At 47.5% G+C, this 24596-nt stretch overlaps 2 non-coding genes across 2 annotated transcripts; one reads left to right on the top strand and one right to left on the bottom strand.

Moving 5' to 3' along the window:
* Positions 1-13930: 13930 nt before the first annotated feature.
* Trnag-gcc (transfer RNA glycine (anticodon GCC)) lies at positions 13931-14001 on the bottom strand. The gene has a single exon. It is a non-coding gene; the product is annotated as a tRNA-Gly (tRNA).
* A 2711-nt stretch (positions 14002-16712) lies between these two features.
* On the top strand, positions 16713-16783 carry Trnag-gcc (transfer RNA glycine (anticodon GCC)). The gene has a single exon. It is a non-coding gene; the product is annotated as a tRNA-Gly (tRNA).
* The last annotated feature ends 7813 nt before the right edge of the window (positions 16784-24596 follow it).

Below are 24596 nucleotides of genomic sequence, written 5' to 3'. Positions count from 1 at the left end.
TTTTCAACAGAAAATGTAATGTACATAATTCACTACGCCTTTCAAGTACTTAGAACTACAGCAGCCAAGCCTATATATCGCTTTCAAAAACTCCTCTATCATTTCTTACAGGGCAGAAAGCGCGCCACGCCCGAGAAAACCCGCAAGCTGCCAGTATGGCCACCACGGGTGTTTATTAGAAGCTGCAATCAATGTCGGGGATTAGCATTATGCTTTAAATCATTTTTATTGGCGCGGAGCAAGAGAACAAAGGCGGCGAATCCGCCTCCCCTGTAATATATTGTGAAAATCTAAGCTCATGGAGCGCTTAATAGTTTTGTTCGGAAAGTATTAAGGGAAATAAGTTTTAAGTAAATGTATTTTCTTTTATAAAATTTGGCCGCATATCTGCGTGCTTCGCTGCAAATGTCGTCGAAAGACGATATCTTCTGCAGGCCGTACTTTGTGAGTCCTCCTCTTCCTGTATGTTGAATCGCCGCATCTGGCTCAGCGTCGAATTTTCAGCACAGCACAAAAAACACTAGCATTTTCAGCGCAGCCTCAGAAACACTACGTTCTTTAGAATTACGTGTCTATATATCTTCTACTAAAGGAACGCACCATCTAATACTTACGTATTGATGTTGCGCCTCAGATATGCGTAATATTTGCTTTTTGATCGAGAATGTTCACAACCCCGCTACCAGTTCAAGATGGCTGGGCATTCAGAAAGTAGTTAAACTTTGGCCGGGTGGCTGAAATGGGTGGCAGACAGACGGACACCAAAGTATCTGCGTTTGTTCCCCAAGAAAAACTATCGTCTTTAATATTTGACGATATGGCGTGCAAATTAAGTCACGCCGAGGTGGCGACGCCCTTTAAAACAAATTACACATATTTTGAAGCAACAAATTTTACTCGATCGTTGCAAGCGACGAAGCGACTACGGTTGATCTGCGGTTGCCACGGGCATTTTTTCCCCTCCATGGCAATGAAAACATAAATACAATGAAATAGAGCTCCTGCGTCCGTTGATCATCCGCATATCCGCCGTGGACATCCGCAGGACACCTGCTGGATTGCCAGTTAGTATGCGCCTTACAGTCCTGCGGATGTCCGCTGTACGTCTATCGGCCATTTGCGGATAACCACTGCACGACCAAGACATCCCAAGGTGGATATCCAGTGGACGCTCATCGGAGTTTAAATGCCCAATGGGCAGCCCCGCTACCTATCGACCGAGTTTCGAAGTCTCACCCATTTGAAGTCATGGGCGTAGACTTCGCTGGCCAAGTTTTTGTAGAGGAAAGCAGCTCTGTGAAAACATTCATTGTGGTGGTTACCTGTGCTGTAGTGAGAGCAGTTCACTCAGAAGTTGCGAGTGAATGACAGTGAATTCTTTTTTATTGGCCTTTCGTCGTTTTATTTCACGTCGTGGCTTGCCAAGTGTAATTTATTCTGACAATGCTCTAACGTTTAAGGCAGCCAGTCGTGAACTGAAGCTGTCATATGGACCTCTACGTGATGAACAGGTACAGAACTTTTGTGCATCCAGTAATATCACGTGGAAGTTCATTGAACGTAGCGTGTATTAGCGCGGCACATAAAAGAAAGGGACAGGACACAGACGTAGATATAGGTAGGCGCTAAACTTCCAACTGTTTATTTCATGCCAATCACACCCATTTTATACATCCGCGAGAAAGCACAACTCATCTTGCACGTGTTCTTAAACCAAGGAACGTGATCTCCTTTTCCGAGAAGGAAATCGATGACGAGCTTACACACAAGTGTCCTAATTCTTTTATAGCTTCGGCTTCTTTTATCTCCCGTGTGAGCGGATCCCTAGACCTACCGATAACAATACAGCTATACAGATGAGGGGAGCACCCACAGCCTTTGCAGTGTGCCGCCAGGAACCCTCTCGCCGTAAGCTTATTTCTCGCGTTATAGCAGTGCTCGCGCAATCTGTCATTCAGACACCGTTTTGTCTGCCCAATATAGTACATCCCGCAGGATAAAGAAAACTTGTAGATGACACAGGACACACAATCAACGAATCTAACGTGGTGTTTCTTATCACAAGCTGGGGGAGCAACATTTCTTGGACAAGTTAGCTTGCAAAGCTCCCCTAGTCTTTTTGGGCGCTGAAAAAACGACGCGTACGTTAGCCCCCTGGCCCACTTTTTTTAAGTTGTGAGAAACTGTGTGCATGTAAGTAATCACACCTACTTTGCAGCCTGAGTACACGGAAACTTCACGCCTGTTTTCTTTGCGAGACTCCTTGAGAATGCGTTTGGCTACGGAAACCTGTAACAGAATTGGGTAGCCCGCGTCATTTAGACGCTTGCTTTGGGTGTCGAAACTTTTTTAAAACACATGTTTAAAACACATGTGGCATTTTTAAAACACAAGTTCGCGATGCCCCTCTTAATGAGTTTTGAATGCGCGGAAGCGAAGGAAAGAAGAGGCTTATTTGCTCGCGGCTCATACCACCAGCACGTGTGGTTTTCTGAGAAAAATAACCTGAGGTCCAAAAACCGAATAGAGCCCCCTTGCGGAAGTTCGCAAGTGACCTCCAGGGGCGCAAGGCATTCCTTAATCGCGGGCAACACCTCATCAACCCTCGCTTCTACGTCACCAGAAGTGCAGTCAATTAAAAACAGGAAGTCGTCGACAAAGCGAAAAACTTTGCACACTTTGGTGTTTTGTAGCGTTTAAGACAAGGTAATGCTAAGACCAGATAAAAACAAATCACTAAGAATGGGTGCTATACACGAACCGATACACACTTAGCATTACACACTTAGCATCTGGTCTTAGCATTACCTTGTCTAAAACGCTACAAAACACCAAAGTGTGCAAAGTTTTTCGCTTTGTCGACGACTTCCTGTTTTTAATTGACTGCACTTCTCGTGACGTAGAAGCGAGGGTTGATGAGGTGTTGCCCGCGATTAAGGAATGCCTTGCGCCCCTGGAGGTCACTTGCGAACTTCCGCAAGGGGGCTCTATTCGGTTTTTGGACCTCAGGTTATTTTTCTCAGAAAACCACACGTGCTGGTGGTATGAGCCGCGAGCAAATAAGCCTCTTCTTTCCTTCGCTTCCGCGCATTCAAAACTCATTAAGAGGGGCATCGCGAACTTGTGTTTTAAAAATGCCCTGACCAAATCGTGTCACCACAAGATGGCGTCCAGTTTCGACACCCAAAGCAAGCGTCTAAATGACGCGGGCTACCCAATTCTGCTACAGGTTTCCGTAGCCGAACGCATTCTCAAGGAGTCTCGCAAAGAAAACAGGCGTGAAGTTTCCGAGTACTCAGGCTGCAAAGTAGGTGTGATTCCTTACATGCACACAGTTTCTCACAACTTAAAAAAAGTGGCCCAGAGGGCTAACGTACGCGTCGTTTTTTCAGCGCCCAAAAAACAAGGGGAGCTTTGCAAGCTAACTTGTCCAAGAAATGTTGCTCCCCCAGCTTGTGATAAGAAACACCCCGTTAGATTCGTTGATTGTGTGTCCTGTGTCATCTACAAGTTTTCTTTATCCTGCGGGATGTACTATATTGTGCAGACAAAACGGTGTCCGAATGACACATTGCGCGAGCACTGCTACAACGCGAGAAATAAGCTTACGGCGGGAGGGTTCCTGGCGGCACACTGCAAAGGCTGTGGGTGCTCCCCTGATCTGTATAGCTGTATTGTTATCGGTAGGTCTAGGGATCGGCTCACACGGGAGATAAAAGAAGCCGAAGCTATAAAAGAATTAGGACACTTGTGTGTAAGCTCGTCATCGATTTCCTTCTCGGAAAAGGAGATCACGTTCCTTGGTTTAAGAACACGTGCAAGATGAGTTGTGCTTTCTCGCGGATGTATAAAATGGGTGTGATTGGCATGAAATAAACAGTTGGAAGTTTAGCGCCTACCTATATCTACGTCTGTGTCCTGTCCCTTTCTTTTATGTGCCGGGCTAATACACGCTACGTTCATGGATGACCAACTCGCCCGATCAGTAACCCTTCTGAAGTTCATTGCTCAGCGCGCTTCATGGTGGGGAGGTTTCTGGGAACGAGTGATTCGAACAGTTAAAAACTGCCTCAGGAAAACTCAAGGAAAAGGATGCTTCAGCTTCGAGCAGCCTGAAACGTCACCAAAGGAGGTCACGGCAGTGATAAATTCTAGGCCACTGAGATATATTTCTGATGATACTGCCGAAGCAGAAGTACTGACTCATTCGCACTTTTTGTCAGGTAGGCGTCTCATGGCCCTTCCACAAGCACAAATTAGCGAGAACTCGGGAGGCCGCACAGAGACGCTGCGCGCCTGAAGACGTAGACAACAAAAACTAAATGAATTTCGCCAACGCTGGTACAAGGAATACCTACTGACGCTAAGAGGCGCGCACAGCAGGTCACAGAAGCTTGGAAACAGTTTAGTGTGCGGTGATGTTGTCAATATTAGAGATAACTAAGTGCCTATCACGTTTTGGAAATTAGCTAGAGTTGTAGAAATCTTAAAGGGGAACAATGGGAACGTCAGAGCATGTAAAGTCACACTAGCAGACGGCAAGGAACGCACGAGACCGGTTCAACTTCCTTGCCCTCTGGAACTGTGCAAGTGACATTGTTGGCCGCGGAGGATGTTGGAAATCATGCTCATGCGGCGCTTGGATGAAGAGAAAAAAGAGGGGATGCGCGCCACTAGAAGAACGTTGACGGTGGCTTGTGACCGATCTGTTGTCACCATGTTGGAACGGCTTAGCGCTCTGCGCCAATAAAACCGACAGTAGTGTATTTTAGATGCGAAGCAGCTTTTGCGCTGGCCTTTGTTCGTAGTTCCATTGGCGACCGTCCGCTTTCTAAAACCTACCATAGCCATCTGTAACATATTGAGCACGTGTTCGCGCAAAGGAGAAGTCTTCTTCGTCTTGTTATTCCACTGCCTTGATGATGATGCGTGCAGAGCACTTTAGGGACCCGGGCTGCCGTATGCTGTCCTAGCTTGGCGTAACGCAGACAAAACCACGTGAGCTGGCACGCGCTAGCGCGTTCGGGCCTGTGTAAGGGGCTCGGTAAGACTCTGTGGTCTCTCCCCCTCACACTTTTTCAGCAGTCACGTGATGGCGTCGGGGAACGAGAGTCTGCAGACGCGCGATGAACCCGCGTGGCGTGCTCCAACAAGAGTTTGGGGCGAGTAACAGCAACAGAAACTACAGTGAATTAATGGTGCGTTCCACTTGCAAGGACGCGGTAACATCGGCAAGGTGCCCGTGATGAACGGAACTTTAAGTCCACACATGCGCTCCTTCACGTCCCCACATGGTTCTCTTTAGTGGGAGATGGTGAAATGTTTTCCCACAGATGCCTCGAGCTATTCGCCGCGAGATCGGGCTATAGGTGGCAGCACCGTCGCCGCGTTTGTGTGGATAGGCGGTCGGCGGTTCGGCGGCGCGTATACAAATGTACGCAGCGGCGCTTCGCCGTATGCGGTTTGAGTAGATTGTTGGCGAGTAAACGCGTTGACTGCAGCCTAATGGTGATATGTATGCGCCCTCCGTTGCCACATCAATGCACGCAACCGTCCTAATGTACCTATTAATTGTGAAAGAAGTGCAATCTTACAGTCAATGGGGTACTGGCCCTCACATACATTCGTGTTTTGCCGTGTGCTCGATGTTTTTTCTTGCTTTATTTCCACGTGTTTAAAGTGTTTTGCCTACACCACAATATAAATCGTGTTGCGCGACTGAGCCATTGAAGTATTTACTTCTTGCTCTAGCGGCTACAAAGAACGAGAACCTGTATTACTGCGTAATTAGATGAAGTAGAACTTTGCGCACTCTGCTTCTCTGTTTGCATGAATACGCGTAATGCTGTAGAAATGCGTGGCTTCAGGTCTTTTTTACCGCTTGCCATCCTCTGCAGACGCTAGTTCATGCTTTGCGGTATCACAAGGATTTCCAAATCGCCAACATATCACGAGATGGTGTCGCTAAAATTTTGCATTCACACCTTGACATTTAGTACTTTTTGTTTCGTTTAGGACGACGCCAAATGCACTATGTGACGTGCTTGAACCAGAAAGCGGTACCACAAAGAAATGATTTTGGCGAATGGACGGTAGGATGGTTAGACCTAGCGCCATACCGACATGGGCGTGTACTCACTTATTAGGGTACATACAAGTTTCGAATGGCGAAATGCTTATGTATATCGTGTATATGCGTACAAGCATTTGATACTGAGCTAGCACAACGGAATAAGCTGTAATCTAAGGACGCGCATGACATACGCACACATGCGAACATGGTGTGGCTAGCAGGCGACGCAAGGAGCCATCCACACCGCGGGGCTTCGTCCGCTCGCCGCTAGGTGCCGACTCGGCTCGATCTCGCCGCCAGTACGGTCTGCCATGACGTTCCCCTCCAAACCTTCGTGAGCAGGACACGATATAACGTGGTGATCTCCTGTTATGGGTTTATTTAAAAATTTATACGCTATTTTAGCTAGCGTTCCTCGGAGAAACATGCGGCGTGCCGCCTCTGAATCCGTGAGCACAACGACTGATTCTCCCCCGATTTCTGCGTTGGATATGGCTATGGCTATTGACGCCGCCTCTGCCACTCGTGTGAAAAACGTTTTTACCGACGCCATTGTGGTGTTATTTTGTGCTACAATTGCCACTACATGTGTCCCTCTACTCGCTTTACTTACGTCTGTAAAGACGGCTTCTGGGCTATTTTGAAATGCGTTGCGTAAGGAGGCTGCCCTTGCTTTCCTCCTTCCTGCGTAATACGTGGGATGCATATTTCTGGGGGTAGGCACCACAGTTAAATGCGTGCGTTTTTCCGCATCTATTAGCACCGTTTCCTAGTCACAATATAGCGGTCGCAGTGTGTATCCCATCTTTCCCGGAATTCTTCTTCCATGATAGCTTAAATTGAGCATTTCCTTTTGAGATAAAAACACCGCATTCGCATACTCCTCAAAGGTATTGTATATGCCCAATTTCTCTACTCAAGCACTGAAAGCAGGGTCTAGCTTCCATTCGGCGAGTTTTGTGTCGCGCTTATGTATGGGTAGAGACGCGTGTATACATGCGACTGTACGATAAGCGCGCGAATGCGTAGGAATTTGTCGTTCAGTGACCGATTCTGGTCACTAAGATAAAACTTCATTTGGCTCTAGTTGGTACACATTTCTGAAGCTAAAATTACAGCGCAAACGCACTTCTGTGTCCATCCTACTTCTTTACTCCTTTGTCCCTGTACCCATCTATATATAATTTAATGTCTCCGCGTATGTAATACACTATCATCGTTGTTACACGATTTGTTTTAGAGCTATTGTTGTGTGTGCATGTGCGGTAGGTTTACCTTGGGCTTATATATGCATTGGCGTATGAAAGAATAAAAGACTTTTTGTTCAGCGCTTGCGTCGTACCTTTCTTTTCTTCGTGGGTGTCTTGTGCGTTTGCACTCTAATTTTAGCCTCAGGATTCTGGTCGCGGTGTAATATATGTACTGTGATGTGATTCTGGTTCGGCCGTCTCATTTATTCTCTCCTATGGCATCAGTCTACAAGAGCCAAAGCAATTCAAATAGCTGACGCCACCACGAGCCGCAGGACGCTCTTCTTTTTCGCTGGCCGAATGGCCACGAATGGCGTGGAGCTACATCCCCAAAATGGAAAACTAGCGTGGGTCGCCAGCAATACGACGCAAACATATCGCTATGGTGGCTTAGCAGCGCGGGCGACGATGCAGCAAGGCCCGCGTCTCACGTAATTTTAATTTCGCCACGTGTGGCGTCCCGTGCGTTTCGCACACCGCCGCGTGCGTTTATATTCTGCCGTTACTATCCATGGAGAACGGATGAGGCATGGCGTCATTTGACTTCGGGACGCGATAGCGAGCGGACGCAGAATGAACGGCTCCAATGGAGCGGCGATAGCGGCCCGTGCCGGCAGCGGTAACAGTATGGCTGTCGAAGATAACACTTATGAGATTGTGCTGCCTACTCTACCCACTGGCCGTGTTGTTCACAACACGGAGACGTGCGTAAGCGGCCCTACAAGGTCGAAGATTTCCGAGACGCCCTCGCCCCTGCTGATGTGCTCCCTGACGTCGTGGCGTTAGGGGGCGTACCAGATCAACCACATCTGGGCGGTGACCCTGAAAACCAGTGAAGCCACGAAGAAACTAGCAGCGGTTAAGGAACTGAAGGTCAAAGGCCGCCGGTGTGTGGTTTTTGACTCGGAGGGCCAGCAGGTCAAACTGCGCCTGCATTGGATGCTTCACAGCGTCCAAGACAAAGACATCCGAACCGCAATTCGCTGGATTCGGGAACGTCACCGAGGTTGCCCGAGAGCGCTGGCGTGTACAATGCATGTGAGAAAAGGGCTCCACCACAAGGACCGTGTTGCTGAAGCTGAAGCTGGGAGTGAAGGTCGACGACCTGCCCCACCAGGTTCGTGTCGCCGGTGAGTTGGCCCTTGTGGTGGCGTCCGGGCGTGCAATGCAGTGCCTGCGCTACCACGGCACGCAACACGTCCGCCGGGACTGCAGGGTGCCCCGGTGTTCGAAGTGCCGGCGTTACGGACACGCGGACTCGGACTGCATCCGTACCTACGCGTCGGCGACCGGACTGCCGAGGGCGAACGAGCACGAGGAGCTCATGGACGTCACTGAGGCTGAGGAAGCAGCGAGGAAAAAGAAAGCAAAGCCAGCTTCACCGGCTTTTAACGGAATGCGACATAGACGTGCTGGCGGAGCACGAAACGAAAGTTGATAGCGAAGAAGAGACCAACAGCATGGTGCAACGTTTCACGTCAAGGTTTTTTGTTGTAGTCAGCCACGCATTGGGCACATCGGCTGGCTGCGTTCTTTTTGTCAAGAAGTTGCGGGAGCTCCAAGTGAACGGTCATTTTTCGTGTCCGACGGGCTGGTGCGTAGTTCTTGACGTTTCTTTGAATAGTGACGAGTGGCGTATCGTCTGTGTGTACGCGCCCGCCAAGGTAGAAGAAAGGGCCCTGTTATTTCACGGCTTTGAGCAACGACTCTTTGCAGAAAGGCAGGCAATATTGTTGGGCGACATTAACTGTGTTCTGTGTTCTGTGCAAGCGGAGCTTCAGAGATAGGAGCACTGATGTTCTGACGCCGATTGTCGAGAAATGGGATCTTGAGGATGTCGCAGAATGTCTTCAATATACGAGTGCGGTTAGGTACACACGAATCGAAGGCCCTAGTCATGCAAGGCTTCACCGCATTTACGTATCCGTCGACATCCTGCCGGCATGTACTAGTTAAGCTGTAGTCCCGGTGTAGTTTTCTGATCACTGTTTAGTCGAGTGCTCTATCGGAATTAATAAACGAAGCAACTCTTTCTCGTGGGATACCTGGAAATAAATAGCAAGCTCTTGGAGGACGAAGAATTTAATTGAACTGTAATGGAGGAAATTCGCAAATTAGATCCCAGCAAAAGCCTCCACAGTTGGCAACAGTGGGAGCTGTGTAAAGAAGCTTTAAAATTAACAGCAATCAAGAGGGCTACGTGCGTTCGGTACGAGGAGAAAAAGACAGAGACGGAATTGAAAGAGGTTCTCGAGGAGCTACTAAAATAGGAATGTCGAGCCCCGGCAAAATGGATAGAAAACATCAGAAAAAGAAAACAAAAGGTAGAGCAGCTGGACGAACAGCGTTATCGTGGAGCGCTAGTGAGGGCAAGGGCAAAGGACACCGCTGCAGGCGAAACGCCATCGAAAGGAGCGCTTGGCTTGGAAAAAATGTTGCAGTGGCTTAGCTCGGCTATGCCAGGATAACGTAGCATCAGGAAAGGTTCAGTTGATTGTTCTTAGCTCTCCTGATTGTCTAGGATCAGCTTGATTATCATGCTTACTGCTGCTCCAATGACACACATGATACACATATTATGTGGCACATGTATATTTATTTCGCCAGGCAACTACTTCGGGATCCGATGAGTTACGCTTCTCCGCTCTTCTGCGCCGTTGAGCAGCATTTGCGCTCTCCTTCTGCATGGCTAAACCACACTGGCACAAGCCAGTTAGAGGCGGTATCAAGCGGCTCCAGCGTAGTGTCAGATGGCGACTGCACAGCGAAGGCGAATAGCTGCACGCGCGCCGGCGCCAATACGTCCACCTCGGCTACGACGTCACTCCTCTGGAAAGCGCAGACCGGCGGCAGCGAGTCGTGCGCAGCAGCGGCAGAGTGCGCGGGAGGTGGCGGCTCCGATGCGCCAGCTGTGTGACATCACTGATCCTCGCGCATGCGCAGAACGGCTCTTGAAGAGCCACGCGAAACTGGCTCGGCTAGGCCAGTGTAGCCAACGCTACAAAAGCACGCGCCGAAAAGAACCACGTACGTGAGATAGAATGGGGCGGTAACGTATCAACTGATACAGAGTGTATCACGAGAGCCTTTGCTGAACATTATCGGAAGCTGTTTGCATTGCACGACATAGACTTTCAACACTTCAAGGATGAATTTCTGCCTGTATTATCCCGTCTTGACGATGAAAGAAAAGAGAGTTTGGAGCGTGCAATAACAGTGGCCGAAGTCGAGGTTGCTATAGAAAAGTTAAACCCTGGAAATTCACCTGGACCGGACGAATTCACTGCGGCCTTTTATAAAATGTTCAAACTCAAGATTAGCTTTATCTTGACAGTTATATTTAATGAAGCGTATAAATTAAATGCATTGCCTCCATCATACAGGTCATCCCATACTGTTCCTATACCAAAGACCGAGGATGTACATAAACTCATATCTGTATCAGCGTATGGACCCATAGCCCTAACAAATGTAGAGTACAAAATCTGCATGAAAGTGTCGGCTCGCAGATTGCAGACAGCGATACAGGACATCGTCGGGCCTCACCAAACATGTGATATTACAGCGCGATCCATTGTCCTAAATATTCATAAAGCGAGAAGCATTCTCGAGTGCTGGGATTACTCTGATGATCGGGTCGCTATTTTACAGATTGACCTTGAAAGAGCTTTCGACTGTGTTGATCATAGAATTTTGTTTGCTGTTTTAAATCATGTTAACCTTGGTTCCCGTATTTGTGAGGAAGTGGCCCTGGCGTACCAAAACTGCACGACGAGGTTGATTGTAAATAAGAGTCTGGGGGCCCCCATCACCGTGAAGCGTTCGGTTCGTCAGGGTTGCCCCCTAAGCCCTCTGTTATTCTGTATTTATATAGAAACTCTGTGCATGAAAATAATTAATAACAATAGCATCCTTGCTTTCCGCTTAAAAGCAGTCGAAGTGAAGCTGTTAGCATATGCAGATGACTGCTATTTTCACAAGGGACCGGAATAGTATAACACAGGCCGTCAAAACAGTGCGTGAGTTCAGCAACGCTACGGGGAGTGGCGTGAACTGGTCCAAGAGCCTTGGGCTGGCACGGATCGTGGTCATCAGAGCCAAGCCATTTCGCTAATGTCCCTTGGGCTACGACCCCGGGCAAGTACTTGGGAGTTCGGCTCGATTGTTATCGCGACAGTGACCACCATTGGAAAGAGCAGGCGAAAGATACACAGGAGAAAGCGGAGAAATGGAAAGGAGCTTCACTATCGAGCTTTGCCAGAGCCACCGTTTGTAACCTTTTTTTTTATCAGCTAGCTCTGGTACGTAATGCAGGTGCTCCACTGCTCACGAACGAATGTACAGAAATTTCACAGAATATTTGCCATGTTTGTCTGGGCTTCTGAGTGGGAGCGGTGCAGCCGTACCAACTTGTTTCGACGGGTAAAAGACGGGGGGCTCGGAATGGGTCACCTCTTTTTACGTCAGCTGGTAAACCGGTTTTTGTTCTTTCGAGACGAGACAGATCCGTTCCTCTGCACACTCTGTCGATTACGACTGGGTAGACCACTCCCTGAATTTGTTGTGTCCACCGAAGATTGCGTGGGAAGGATCGGTGGTTTTTATGAAGACATAGCGTCCAGTGTCAGATTCCTATGTGTATGGTTTTCACGAGAGTATGTGTTCGATGTCAAGCGAAAAGAACTTTATTTTGCTTTATGTGATGCTGTTTTCCCAGTGCCGCTGTACCGGTCATTGTACAGTGGAGGCCCAGGCAGCAATCTTTTAAAGAGGGTCAAAACAGTGCATGTACAGCCGGGAACCAAAACATTTTAGATGCCCAGCATCTTATGGCGGAGTTCAAACCGGTGTTGTGCGGCGTGACCACCCTTACTGCGCATGCGCAAGCCCTCTCCACACACTTCCTCTCCACTCCCCTCTCCCTCTCCACTTCCCTCTCCACTTCCCTCTCCACTTCCCCTGTCCCCTTCACTTCCCTCGTCACTACCCTCCCCCTCTCCACCACCCCTCTATAATCCCCCTCTGAAACGCGGGCTCGACATGCCGAAACGCTGCTTCGCATCGCCTCATGGTTCCCTTTAGAGGGAGATTGTGTTTTTCTTTAAACTGTGTTCGGGAACACTACCAGTTAAAACCTTTTTGGAGGGAAAGGGGTGTTTTTTTGCCTTGCAGTACGCACTGTTTAACTTGTACGCCGGCGGAAACCATAAATCACGTTTTTCTACATTGTTGGGAGGGAGTTTATTTTAGGGATGTGCTCCAGAGAGCTATTAAGAAAGATCTTCCTTTGGACCGGCACGGCATCCATTTTTTGAGTGTAGAAAGCGAAGATGGCGTGCCATTTGACGCGATCATGCTCATGGGCCTCCACTCTTTGTGGCGCTCGAGAATGGCAGGTCAGCATTTTGACAAGGATGCGCGGCCTGCCCGAGCTTATTTCAGAGAGAGTGTGCACTGGTTTCTTGAGATTCACAAAACAGCAGTGGAACCGCCCGAGTGCTCTCAAGAGTAGAGCCGCTTGTCACTTTGCCTGAATTTTAACCTAACGATACCAGCACGATGCTGGTTGACTACTGAGTCAGTGCATGTACAGAATGCATCGGGTGATTTTAATACTACTGTTATTAGTATTATATGTTCTGTACCTAAGCCAGGTAATAAAGAAAAAAGTGAGGCATGGCGTGATTGTCTAATGCACGTTCGCACGTTCGAAACCCCGGTGGAGCGCTTCCGAATTTTTTTTCTTCTGAATTATTTTTATTTGTGCCTTTTATTTATATATACATACATATATATATCCGGGGCATGACGGTGATGGCGAAAAGCCGCCGAGAGTGTCCATATAATTGCTATCGCAATAAAATGGAATGCGGGTGCGCGCTCGGGTCCGCGCTCGGGTATCCGCTCGCTTTTCACTTCTTCGTCTTCCCTGCTCTTGCCGAGCATAATATTTAACAGCAAATCCACTATTCATGTATGTATTAAAGGTGAATGGAGAGACGAGACCATACAGGCATGACCCCGAGCCGCACTTCCGTGAATCAACCACCGTACATTATTCCCGCTGGCCGAACGTCACATCGAACTCGGCACATAAACCAAGTGGGCCGCCCCCGTACTCATACTGCCACTTTTTCAGGTTCTTTCTTTTTCCGCACAGCCACAGATTGGAACGGCCTGCCCCACGAAATCGCCGCCCTAACCAGCGCACCCACATTCATACAAAAAATATCCGATCATTTTGCAGAATAAAACTACTGGGTGTCATTTTCATCATTCGGGCTGCTTGTATACATTGCAGAATCATGTACCCATATTACTCATACCGTGTTTAATAATGCTTATACACATGTTATTCTAATTATTGTATAATGAACATATGTAAACCCACCCCTTATGTAATGCCCATGTTGGGCTTTTAAGGTAATAAAATGAAATGAAATGAAATGAACAGTATATCTTAAGAAATGCAAAAATTGCGTTTTGGTTCCCATTATTTTGCTTCACGTAATCCTCGCGTCTGCTTCTGAGATTCTGCGATGTTGCTTTATAAAAAAAGGTTACTATTTCACGTCGTATCTCTTTAAATCTGAAAAAAAAAAAAGATTGCGTCGGCCGGGAATCGAACCCGGGCCACCCGCGTGGCAGGCGAGTATTCTACCACTGAACCACCGACGCCGATGCTCCTGCTGCTCAACAGTACGCCAAATACAGTGAGGGAAATTGCGCAACGGGTACAGCTGTATGTGGGTCAGTCGGTTCGCGGACGTGCAAGTATCCGCAGACAGCACGCCTTGAGAGAGGAAAAGGCTGTTTTGCGACGCAAGATACCGCCTTGTAGAAATGGATGGGTGGCCGTACAATAGATTAATCATAGCACAAAACGAGATTGCAGTCTGTCCTTGAGACAATGCACTTGTGCGTGCGAAGCATTTGTAACACTGCCGGCTTTATCATGAACGTCAGCAGCAGGTCATTGATTAAAGTATAATAACAGAAATCGTGATGCGCTTTTAGCGGGAAATATTGCGTATAATTAGATTCCAGGTATAGGATACCAGGTTTTAGAAAGGCTGCATTGCCCACGATGTCTGTCAAAGGTAAAGACGACAACCGTACTGTTCGATTTATCCTTCAACGCGCTAGGACTTTCTCCCACTCCCGCCACGGTGGTCTAGTGGTTATGGCGCTCGACTGCTGACCCGAAGGTCGCGGGATCGAATCCCGGCCGCGGCGGCTGCATTTTCGATGGAGGCGAAAATGTTTGAGGCCCGTGTACTTAGATTTAGGTGCACGTTAAAGAACCCCAGGTGGTCTAAATTTCCGAAGCCCTCCACTACGGCGTCTCTCATAATCAAATCGTGGTTTTGGGACGTTATACCCGAGATATTATTATTATGACTTTCTCCACTTCAGTGCTGCTCCGAAAAATTTTAATTTTTACGTTTCAAGAGTCTGGCGTCAACCATGCAGGAAGCAAAAAGACTAGAAGGGAGCGTAACGTCACAATCTTCAAACCCATTCATGAAAAGATTAAAAGGTAAACGGTCCCTTGTCACGTGATAAGCAAGCGCTAGTATTGGTCGGCTGGCTTTGATTGCGTCTGCGGCGGCCGTTGCGGGGGCCTAGGTACTGCGCACGGAGACCCGATAACCGGGAGAGGAGTAGTCACAGGAAGTTGGCTTACTAAGGCTACCTGAATCATGTGATGCTCTCGCCTAGATTTTTTTTCGTTCCTCCATTGCATTATCTCGATTTTGGCCACCGTTGTGCGCGTGGCGCACGTGCTATAGTTCTGTCAAAGCGGAAGAAATGGGCTCCTTGCGTCCATGCGTAACAGCGATCAGCTGCTTTGCACAAATGTCCCGCAAATATATGTTTAATGTTATATATATATATAGCAGGCGCACTGTTAAATGCGGCCATCCTAGACAGTGGCCTCGCAATAATGTGTGCCACGCATTGTAGCCTTGCACCACATCTATCTCTGCGCGCCCACATTCCCGTAATTTATTGTATTGATAATTATACTGATTGCAGGCAAGGAATTTATGGGGGTCCAGTAATAGCAAGATATCTCAACCTGGGTAGAATGTGATTACAACGTTAGTTCAGATTGCTTGATTATCCCTACTTATTTGACATTAGCGCAGAATTTATAAAGAAGGACCGACAGAGACAGTTAAGGAGCAGGCACCCGCCCGTTGAACAAGAAATGTAACTAAGCAAAGCGTTGGTTAGGTTTAGATCAGAATCAATACTTATTAGTTTTTTTAGCTCTCTATACGTGTAAGCATGCCTTAAAATTTAGCCTGAACGAACTCTTTTTCACTTGCACTGCTAGTTCAGCGGGCTCGCACACAGTCACCAAAAGAGCGGGCTCGCTTTTTTGGTGACTGTGTTCTTCTTTTTTTGAATACGTGCTAGAAATTCGATTATGACTATTCAGACCAATAACGACCTTTCGCCAATTTTTGTACTTTTTAAACAGGTTGCATTGAAAAATGTTTTCAGGTATCTTCATCACCCAGAGGTCTATTTACATTATTTTATACAAAGACGCCACATGTGACACATCATGTTAACATCTGAGGCAGGATGAAATTGAAAAGATATTAAAAAAAATTCGGCATATCCCCCGTACCCCGCCACCCTCCGAAAGCTTTGTACAACTAGCGTGGTTTCGCACTGCCTCCAAGATCGGAGGCACCTCACCTGGTTTTGCACTGCCTCCGTGATCAGCCAACCTTTGACCAAACTACGATGTCATCTGATAAAGGTGTAGTCTTATGCCACAGCAGCGAAGGAACGAGACGGCTCAACCAGAATCGACACCAGCAGGGAAGACGAGCGGTGGCTTCACGTGAGACTGCGAAGCGCCGTCTTTATTTTCTTGTCTTGAGGTCGCGCGCTCTGCGGTTTTGCTCGCAGCCCAAAGGAGGGCGCTCCCGCGGCAATATATGGGGTTACGTCACGTGACGTCACGCCAGAATTTGTGACGACATGATAACGTTACAAAGTTTAGTGATTTGTGACGTCATCACGTGATGATGACCTTTTGCACCACTCGTCCCCGACGCCGCAGGACGCGGGACGCCGCCGTCGCCGACGGTCAAATTTCGTGTTTAGTGAGGCATGTAAGGTTTCGCCTTAATAATAAATAACAAGAATCTTGCGTTTCTCGATCAATTCGCTTTGTACCGCCACCCATCCATTTTACAACACAGTACCTTTCGTCGCAATAGAACTTTCTCCTCTACCAAAGCGCGCTGTTCGCGCAGAGTTGCACCTTGGTTGCACCTTGGTTGCACCTCCGCGAGTCGACAGCTGTAGACGTCGCGCAATATTCCGACCTATTATTGGAGGGCTGTTCTGCAAGTTGAACGTCGGCGTCGGTGGTTCAGTGGTAGAATACTCGCCTGCCACGCGGGTGGCCCGGGTTCGATTCCCGGCCGACGCAATATATATATATATTTTTTTAATTTTAAGAGACTCCACATGAAATAATTAATCCCCTTTTTTTTACAGGGGCATCGAAGAAGATGCATAGCACAAGTGAGAATAAGCTAAAGCAAAAGAACGGTAACGTAACACAATTGTCACCTTTCTGAAGGTGCGCATTTCATTTAAGTGCAGCTCGGCGTCATGCCTCTATGGTCTCGCGCGTGTCTCTTCAATAATATTGATTACATACCAAAATTATTAATTTGAAATTGGGAATAATGTGTGCAAACTGCGGAGCTCTCCGAAATTAACAGTGCTGAATAATAATTGCACTGCTTGGTGCTCTGCAAAGACTTTTAGAAAAAAATTCACAGTTTCGCCGCAACGGCGAAGCAATGATTGCGATAGCAATAAATTGTAATGTAACGCGAAGAACGGAAAGCAGCTCGAAATTGCCAGCCCATCGCTCGAGCCGAAAGGACGCACGAAAAGAACGCACACAGGACGAGCGCGAACTAATGCGTCACAGCTCGACACTTGAAGCGCACTGCTCAAACATGAAGCAGGACGCACGAAACAAACGAACAGGTACACACAAGACGAGCGCGAACTAATTGTCACAGTTGTTACTTATTTCTGTTTGAACAGCGCACTCCTTTCGCAAACGCGGCCGCTGCAGCGAGCGAAGCGAAGCACCCCACCGGCCGCCCCTTCTTTCCTTGAGATAAGCGCACGAAAGCAACGACGCCCTGTAGAGCGAACAGCAACGGCGGTCGCAGGGGCGGGGCGACGATCTTTAAAGCGCGCAACACGCGCGCACATCGCGCCATCTATGTGGCCACTAAGAAAGCATGCTGAATTACATGGTATATATAAATAGCTCGCCGTTAGCAGGCTGAGCGACGGTGCTGTGGTGGCCTAACGTCTAACGCGGCCGGCTGCAAAGCGAGAGGTCGCCCGTTCGATTCCGCGCGTCGGAAAGAATTCCTTACTTATTTTTCTTGGTGGCCTTTCTATATATATACATACTTATACATATACGGTGAATGACGGCGACGGGGACGGATATTTTCCAGCCGAGACTGTCCATATAATTGCTATCGCAATAAAAATCGACAGCTAGCGCCGCCGTGGCAGCCTCGGTGTTGAGTGAGTAGTAGTGAGCCCTCCGTTGCAACGCTTCAACATATATATACATATATATCTTCAGGAAGCAGCAATCTTCGGTGCAACGTGCATGAATGCCGACGCGCCTTACCGGAGATGAGATTACCGAAAAACGTCGACAGTGCTTGCCGCTATTACTGTACAGCGTGTATTGCTTCTACTTTAACTTTTCATTCCCTGGGCACAAGTTCGCAAGAATAAAGAGTCGTTTTGAAAACACCAAGTGCCGCCTACTTCAACGTCACGACCACGTGACGCTTTACTATATATACACACACATGGCGGGACACATCAGATGAGAACATTACGTCAGTCCCAATTAGGCTGTAAACCGGCAGATATTTCAAATTTAAGAAAAAAGAGACAGAGCGTTTCTCAAAGCATATGCATTCGTTATTCTACAAAGCTAATTATGTGTCAGCGCGCAAATGTGCGTCTATTTTTCTTAGTTCTAAGAGCTCATAAAACTTGTAACACGTGGCGAAGTCGAATGAAATACCGGCTTCGCGTTGGATAGCCGCACAGCCGACCTAAATTTGGAGTCAGACATTGCACTGCTCAATTTTAGCCCCCTCGCGCCTGCAGGTGTCGCCTCATGTCTTGAAAAACTCTCGCGCAGGGGGCTTACAGAGGACAAATATGGCATTATATGCATGGTAAGTAATTCTTGTTGGTAATATGGTCGTGTGTTTGTGTTTATTTCTTAGTTACACTTGTCTAAACAGCCAAGACCGCATAAAGAACTTCGACGTGATAACAATGGCGCTACGTACCTACAATATATTGACAATAAGATGGGTAGTGGGGAACAACCACGAAAGTGTTGGCAACTTGAGTGCCAATAGGCGACGTCGCAGCGTTAATAACGTGCGATAAACATAGTAGCTCACAAAATTCACAACTTCCAAATTCCCTACGTCGCAGCATTGCAAATCTAGCGCAACGTGACATTGCTCAAATCTTGTATGTGACACTTCGTGATTGTGGTTATGATCGCAGCTGGTACATACAGTATGACTCAACAACTTCGAAGCGCATGAAGTTTGAAGAGAAACTGTGCCTTCGCCAATGGCTTAAATAATGACGGAAATAACAATGAATTAAAGAGAGGGTGTAAGCAGACCCTAAACAAGAAAGACGTTCCGAATTGCGTGGCTTACTCTCGTCAGGAATGTTTGGCGTTGTGTTACTGATCGATGAGGGGAGAACGTGACTGCTCCAGCAGAAATGCTCGAAATACTCACAGAGCCAGCAGCGACCAACGCGCAAATTAAACAAAAGAATGCGTGAAAATATAATGTCACTCCAATAATATATGTTACAATAGTACAAATTTTAATGTTATCCTTTCTCTATATTGTGCTAAATGTTTGCCAACGTGATTTGTACGTCTTTGTACGTTTTCGTTCTCCACATATGTGTGCAATGCACATGCCGCAAAAGGAAACACGTGGAAATGCATTTCACTCATTGTTCTTCTTTCTCTCTCTTTTTTTTTTGCTTTCTTGTGAATGAAAATCCAATATATGTGATGTTCCCTGCTGCTGTTTACTGTAAATGAGTATCCACACGAGGGAGAAGTCCGCGGGGAACACGGGGGGATTGCGGATCATGCGACCGCGACGTCACGAATTAGTGAGTGGGCGCGACCCCTCCGTGCCTCCTCGGAGGACACGGGGACCTTTTCCCCGACAGGACAAATGATCCCCCGGCGGTGGGAGATATAGCAGAATTTGAGGCTCGTTTGGCCACATTGTTGCACTTGCTCCTGCAGAGAGCGGCAGTGGGTGTCCAGTCTGCAGCATTTCGTCTGCAGCTCGTCGTCAGCTGTTGGTGAAACTTTGCGGTACAAGCCACCAGAGTAGTCTGGTAACACTGGTCTCCCTCTCCGTTCGCCTCGTCCGTCTGAGTGGGGGACATACGTGGAGAATTCTCCTCGCGAGCTAACATCACGAGGCTAGTAGTAGTAGTAGTAGTAGTAGTAGTAGTAGTAGTAGTAGTAGTAGTAGTAGTAGTAGTAGTAGTAGTAGTAGTAGTAGTAGTAGTAGTATAGAAGAAAAATTATCATAGCCATTTGACCAAACTGCTTCGAACGTGAGGTTTCCTAAAGATCTACATTTTGCATAAACGTATCTAATTTATTCCCAAAACTCTCCATTTACTCTACGTATGCTGACGTATGTTCATTTAGGTAGTCGGAATAAGTATTACTGGCGTCATTCAGAAAAGAAACTGGTTAAATTAAAATAGAGGAAATGTCGCATTCTCGTTTTTTTTTATTCTACGCGATTCCCTCTTTCCTATCACACAATATTTCGCCGCAGTGGCGTAAATCCAGAAAAATTACAAGGGGGGGGACATCTTGTCATGGCGGCCATTTTGTTTTGATAAGTGTACGTTTTATTTTCTATCGTATAAGACGTACTTACATCATGCTTTCAAATAAAAGTTCAAAAAAGAAACGATCATGGGGTCGCACCTCACGTAACTGATTATGCTACTGAGTCTTCTCAGAAACCGGTCCAACGGCAGCTGCAGTTCTAATATAGTTTCCATACAGCTGAGGCACACGCCCTACAAAATAAACAGGCGTTACGAAAGTTGAATAAGAAGTATTTTCTACAATATGAGTAATCACCACCTACGAGATCAAACTATGCCCTCCACTGGCATAGTCCTTAGGTGTCCTAGCTTTCCATATTTTCAGATGGTCCAAAAACGAGAGCACCTTTCTTAAAGACCAGCCCCGCCACGGTGGTCTAGTGGTTATGGCGCTCGACTACTGACCCGAAGGTCGCGGGATCAAATCCCGGCCGCGGCGGCTGCATTTTCGATGGAGACGAAAATGTCTGAGGCCCGTGTACGTAGATTTAGGTGCACGTTAAAGAACCCCAGGTGGTCAAAATTTCCGTAGCCCTCCACTACGGCGTCTCTCATAATCATATCGTGGTTTTGGGACGTTAAACCCCAGATATTATTATTATTTCTTAAAGACCGTTTTCCATCAACTCTTGCAATATTATGAGGTCCGCAACGTCTTGTTGGACATGTGCCAGAGCCATGCAGTTTCTCCCCATCGTACTACGCAACTATGTCTTCGGTCTTCTCAAGGCACTGAACGATCGCTCCGCTCCAGAGGAACAAGTCGGCACCACCAACATGATCCTGACAGCACTCTCTACTTCTCTGGAGTACTGGCGGCTGGACGTGCGCATGTACCGGAGTACCGCTGCTGCCTCGTCGATAACTTTTCGGTTCTGGCGTTCTGGACCGTGGGGAGGAAAATGCCGGAACAGACGCCGAGCCTGAAAGAGTATGCCGATCTAAGCTTGCAAACGTGCCTTATGATGCACACGTGCCTGCACACGTGCCTTAAGCTTGCACACGTACGTTATCAGCATGACTGACAGCCCCGGCGCCTAATACGGGGGCTTAGCGTAACAGCACTGAGCAGCCTATCGTAAAAAGGTGCGTTGGCAAATTTAGTTTTCGAACTGTCACTCGTACGTAGGCTCTAGCATATTTCTAGCTAACATGTTATTCGGGTTAAATCATCCAATTAAAATGCTCGCACTTTTTTAATGCATAAAGGTATTACTTTGCTTCAATTTCAGATCCAATCCAGATCGTTATACCTGTTATAAAAGCCTTCCCCGATTTACCCCTGGAAATTTCCGTGTATGGCATGTCCGTGTTGACAGGAGTTCTTCAGTAACAGTCGACCAATCCGCTTCATACTTCATTGTGAATGGCTACCACCAAATCGTCGACATAAATAACGGTAGATAATCGGGGATCGTTCACTTACTTTTCTTTTCAAAGCCCAGATTATAAATATTTGTGGCAGGTGGGCCGCTGCTTTGCGCAACCCCAGCCTCGGCGACCAACTTTGGGCTGTCCAGCAGGCCCGCGAGGCGGCGGTGAGGCAAGGCCTCAGCGTCCCCACGAGGGAGACCTAAGTCCCGCGAAAGCTCTGCAGGACTATCAATAAAGCTGTTACCAACCAACCAAATGTCCGAAGTAAACCGTAGCATTCCAGAAAACTCTTGCTCGACAGTCCCTCTTGAAATTAAAAGCAGCTTTCACTTTTGTACTTCCTTTCTGTATTTGCAAGGGTTTGAAACTTCAGAGTTTGTTTTGCGGAGAGTGCGTTGTACTTAACGGTCAAGCAAACAAAATTATCAAATATGATCTACGAAATATAAATCTCAGAGGGGGGACTTGCTAGGGAAATTCCCCGCAGCCTAAACGCAAGAGGGATCAGGGCCTCTTGCGTTCACTTGCGGCGAATGCACTTGTGGCAAATGCCGGCCTTTCCTAAGGGACGAACATTATGCTGCCGCAAGATCTCAGCCGTTCGGGACCAACTCACTCGAGTGGCCGGAAATTGCACAGCTGCTATCCTCTTCACGGGCTCTATCTTCTTCTATTTTTCGATGGTGATTTGCTAGAAGGCTGTTAGAAAACACCGGCATCACTGCTTCTTTTTGGGCTGGTTGGTTGATCATGGAGGAAGGAAGCACCAGCGCCAACAGACACCCGCAAGGTAAACGACACGTACATACAAGCGCGTGCACACAAGACCACAGAATTCATGGATTCTAGGCAAAAGCTTAGGAAACCGAATATACCACTTGGAACCAATCAGGACATTATGGGCGGGTACACACTGAGATATTATTACATGTGCATGGTAAGCGAAATATAAACATTTATGACACCTTGATTTCATAAAGTAAGTCTACGGAACAGCAACATAAAAACATTACAACTGGGCAATGTGGCAAGAAATGTGAAACGTGTGAAATATTCTGAATCATACAGCATGTTTGAGAGTGCTCCACTCGTGGTTCAGGACGTTGTTAAACATCCTATTTTTTTCTAGAGCAAATAATGCGTCCCAAGTGACGCTGCCAGTCGCCTGTGTAGGCATTGTTTCGAAATAGTGCGGCCACTTAAGCCACTTCGGCGCCGACAACTGCGAACGTCCTCGTTTTACGTCAACTTCTCGGCGAATAGAACATATACCTCTGCCATATATCTACATTAGAGCCAGATTTCGTTCTAGCCGGCTCCCATGAATAGCGATCATGCTTCGCAATCGCAAAATTTCGGTAAGATCAACCAACTCAATTCGGATAGTTCACTTGCGTAGCGGTCGTCGTTTTCGACTGCGCTCGAGAATTTCCGTAAAGGTACAGTTACGATTTCAGCGGTCAGTGTGACAGTAGAGCGAGCTGTAGAATGACGCCATATACTCGTACGTCCCTCTAGCATTATTTGTGCACGACAGTGACACTTTCCTAGATGATCTGCTACGACTAGATATGTACAGTCGGCCAAAAAATAATACGGACCGCGCGAGTGGTGGCAAAATTACGTCGGCGCCGTCTGATGGCGAGTTGTCTGCAGTCCAGAGCATTTCTCTGGCCTAACAATCGCCAGAGATATGATCTCTACAGCAGACGGCACAGACTGCAATTTCGCCATGTGCTTGCGTGGTCCATATTATATTGTGGTCGAGTGCACAAAGACCTTTGAGATATTCCCTCACGTACCTTCGCTTTCCTTTTTACTGCGTTTCCTCGTGACGCTGGCTCGCCTCGTCGAACGCTATCGGCGCAGCATCCGTCTTCAAGCGCCCTTTAAAATTTGATTTTGACAATCTAAAGGCTTCCATCAAGTGAACATTATCTTTATACGACTCCGGCGATATATGATTAGACCACACGGGAGCCTATTTCCTCAGCAGCGAGCTGTCGCGCCGGATAGCACTGTTCGACTTCTCGCGGAGAGTACTGTCACTTGGAAGCTGCAATAGCAGACTCTCTGCGTGTTCCGTGCGTGGATTCTGCAGCCCAATACGCAACACAACTTGAAACCCATCGCACACCCATCCCAACGGAGATGAAATTCGCACGCCAAACCAGCGAAGCGCTGGCCAAAAACACATGAACGTTGCCTTGTGGACAGCAGACGCGGCAGCGGTACCTCGCCTCTATCACTACTGCCGCTTTCACTGCAATGACATCACAAACACACACACCCACATTGAGGTCAATAATTGTGGGAAGACAGGTGCGAGGTTTGAGGCAATCAAAAAAATTCATTTGTAAGCAATACGCGTGTCTATCAAGCCTGTAACTTTTCATGAATGACCTAAGTGTGAAAAGCAACGTAGTTTCATTGGGATCCACTGACCTCGACAAATCGCTGGAGTAGGCCGGAGTGTGAGTACGATTACTACGCTACAACTGCACCTTCCGTGGTGGTGGCACTTGTGTAGGAAGGGAACGCAGGTGTGCGTAAGAGGTGAGCAGCGTTTCTGTGGATAAAAAAAAAGATGCCCAGCTTTGACAATCACTCGAATACATCAAGGGCTGGCGCCACAAATCCTTATTCGAGGTTTACAATGTGCACCTGTGAAATTAGTAGTTACGATGTCGCCTCCACCAAACGGTTTATTGGGCCCTGACATAATGGGCTAGCACGCATACGGCAGGACGGGCAAATACTTCCAAATAATGAAGGCAATCTGCAACTGTCCTGAAAGTAAAAAGTATACAATCACTGTTGCCAGTTCTAACATATTGGCTGAAACACGGGGGATAACAAAGGAACTAGAGAAAAAGTGAAAGACCGCGCATTGTGGAACGGAACGG

Source organism: Rhipicephalus sanguineus, chromosome 2, assembly GCF_013339695.2.
Source record: "Rhipicephalus sanguineus isolate Rsan-2018 chromosome 2, BIME_Rsan_1.4, whole genome shotgun sequence".
NCBI classification, from domain to species: Eukaryota; Metazoa; Arthropoda; class Arachnida; order Ixodida; family Ixodidae; genus Rhipicephalus; species Rhipicephalus sanguineus.
Note: the sequence above shows the minus strand (reverse complement) of the source record. Positions and strands in the feature narration are given on the sequence as shown.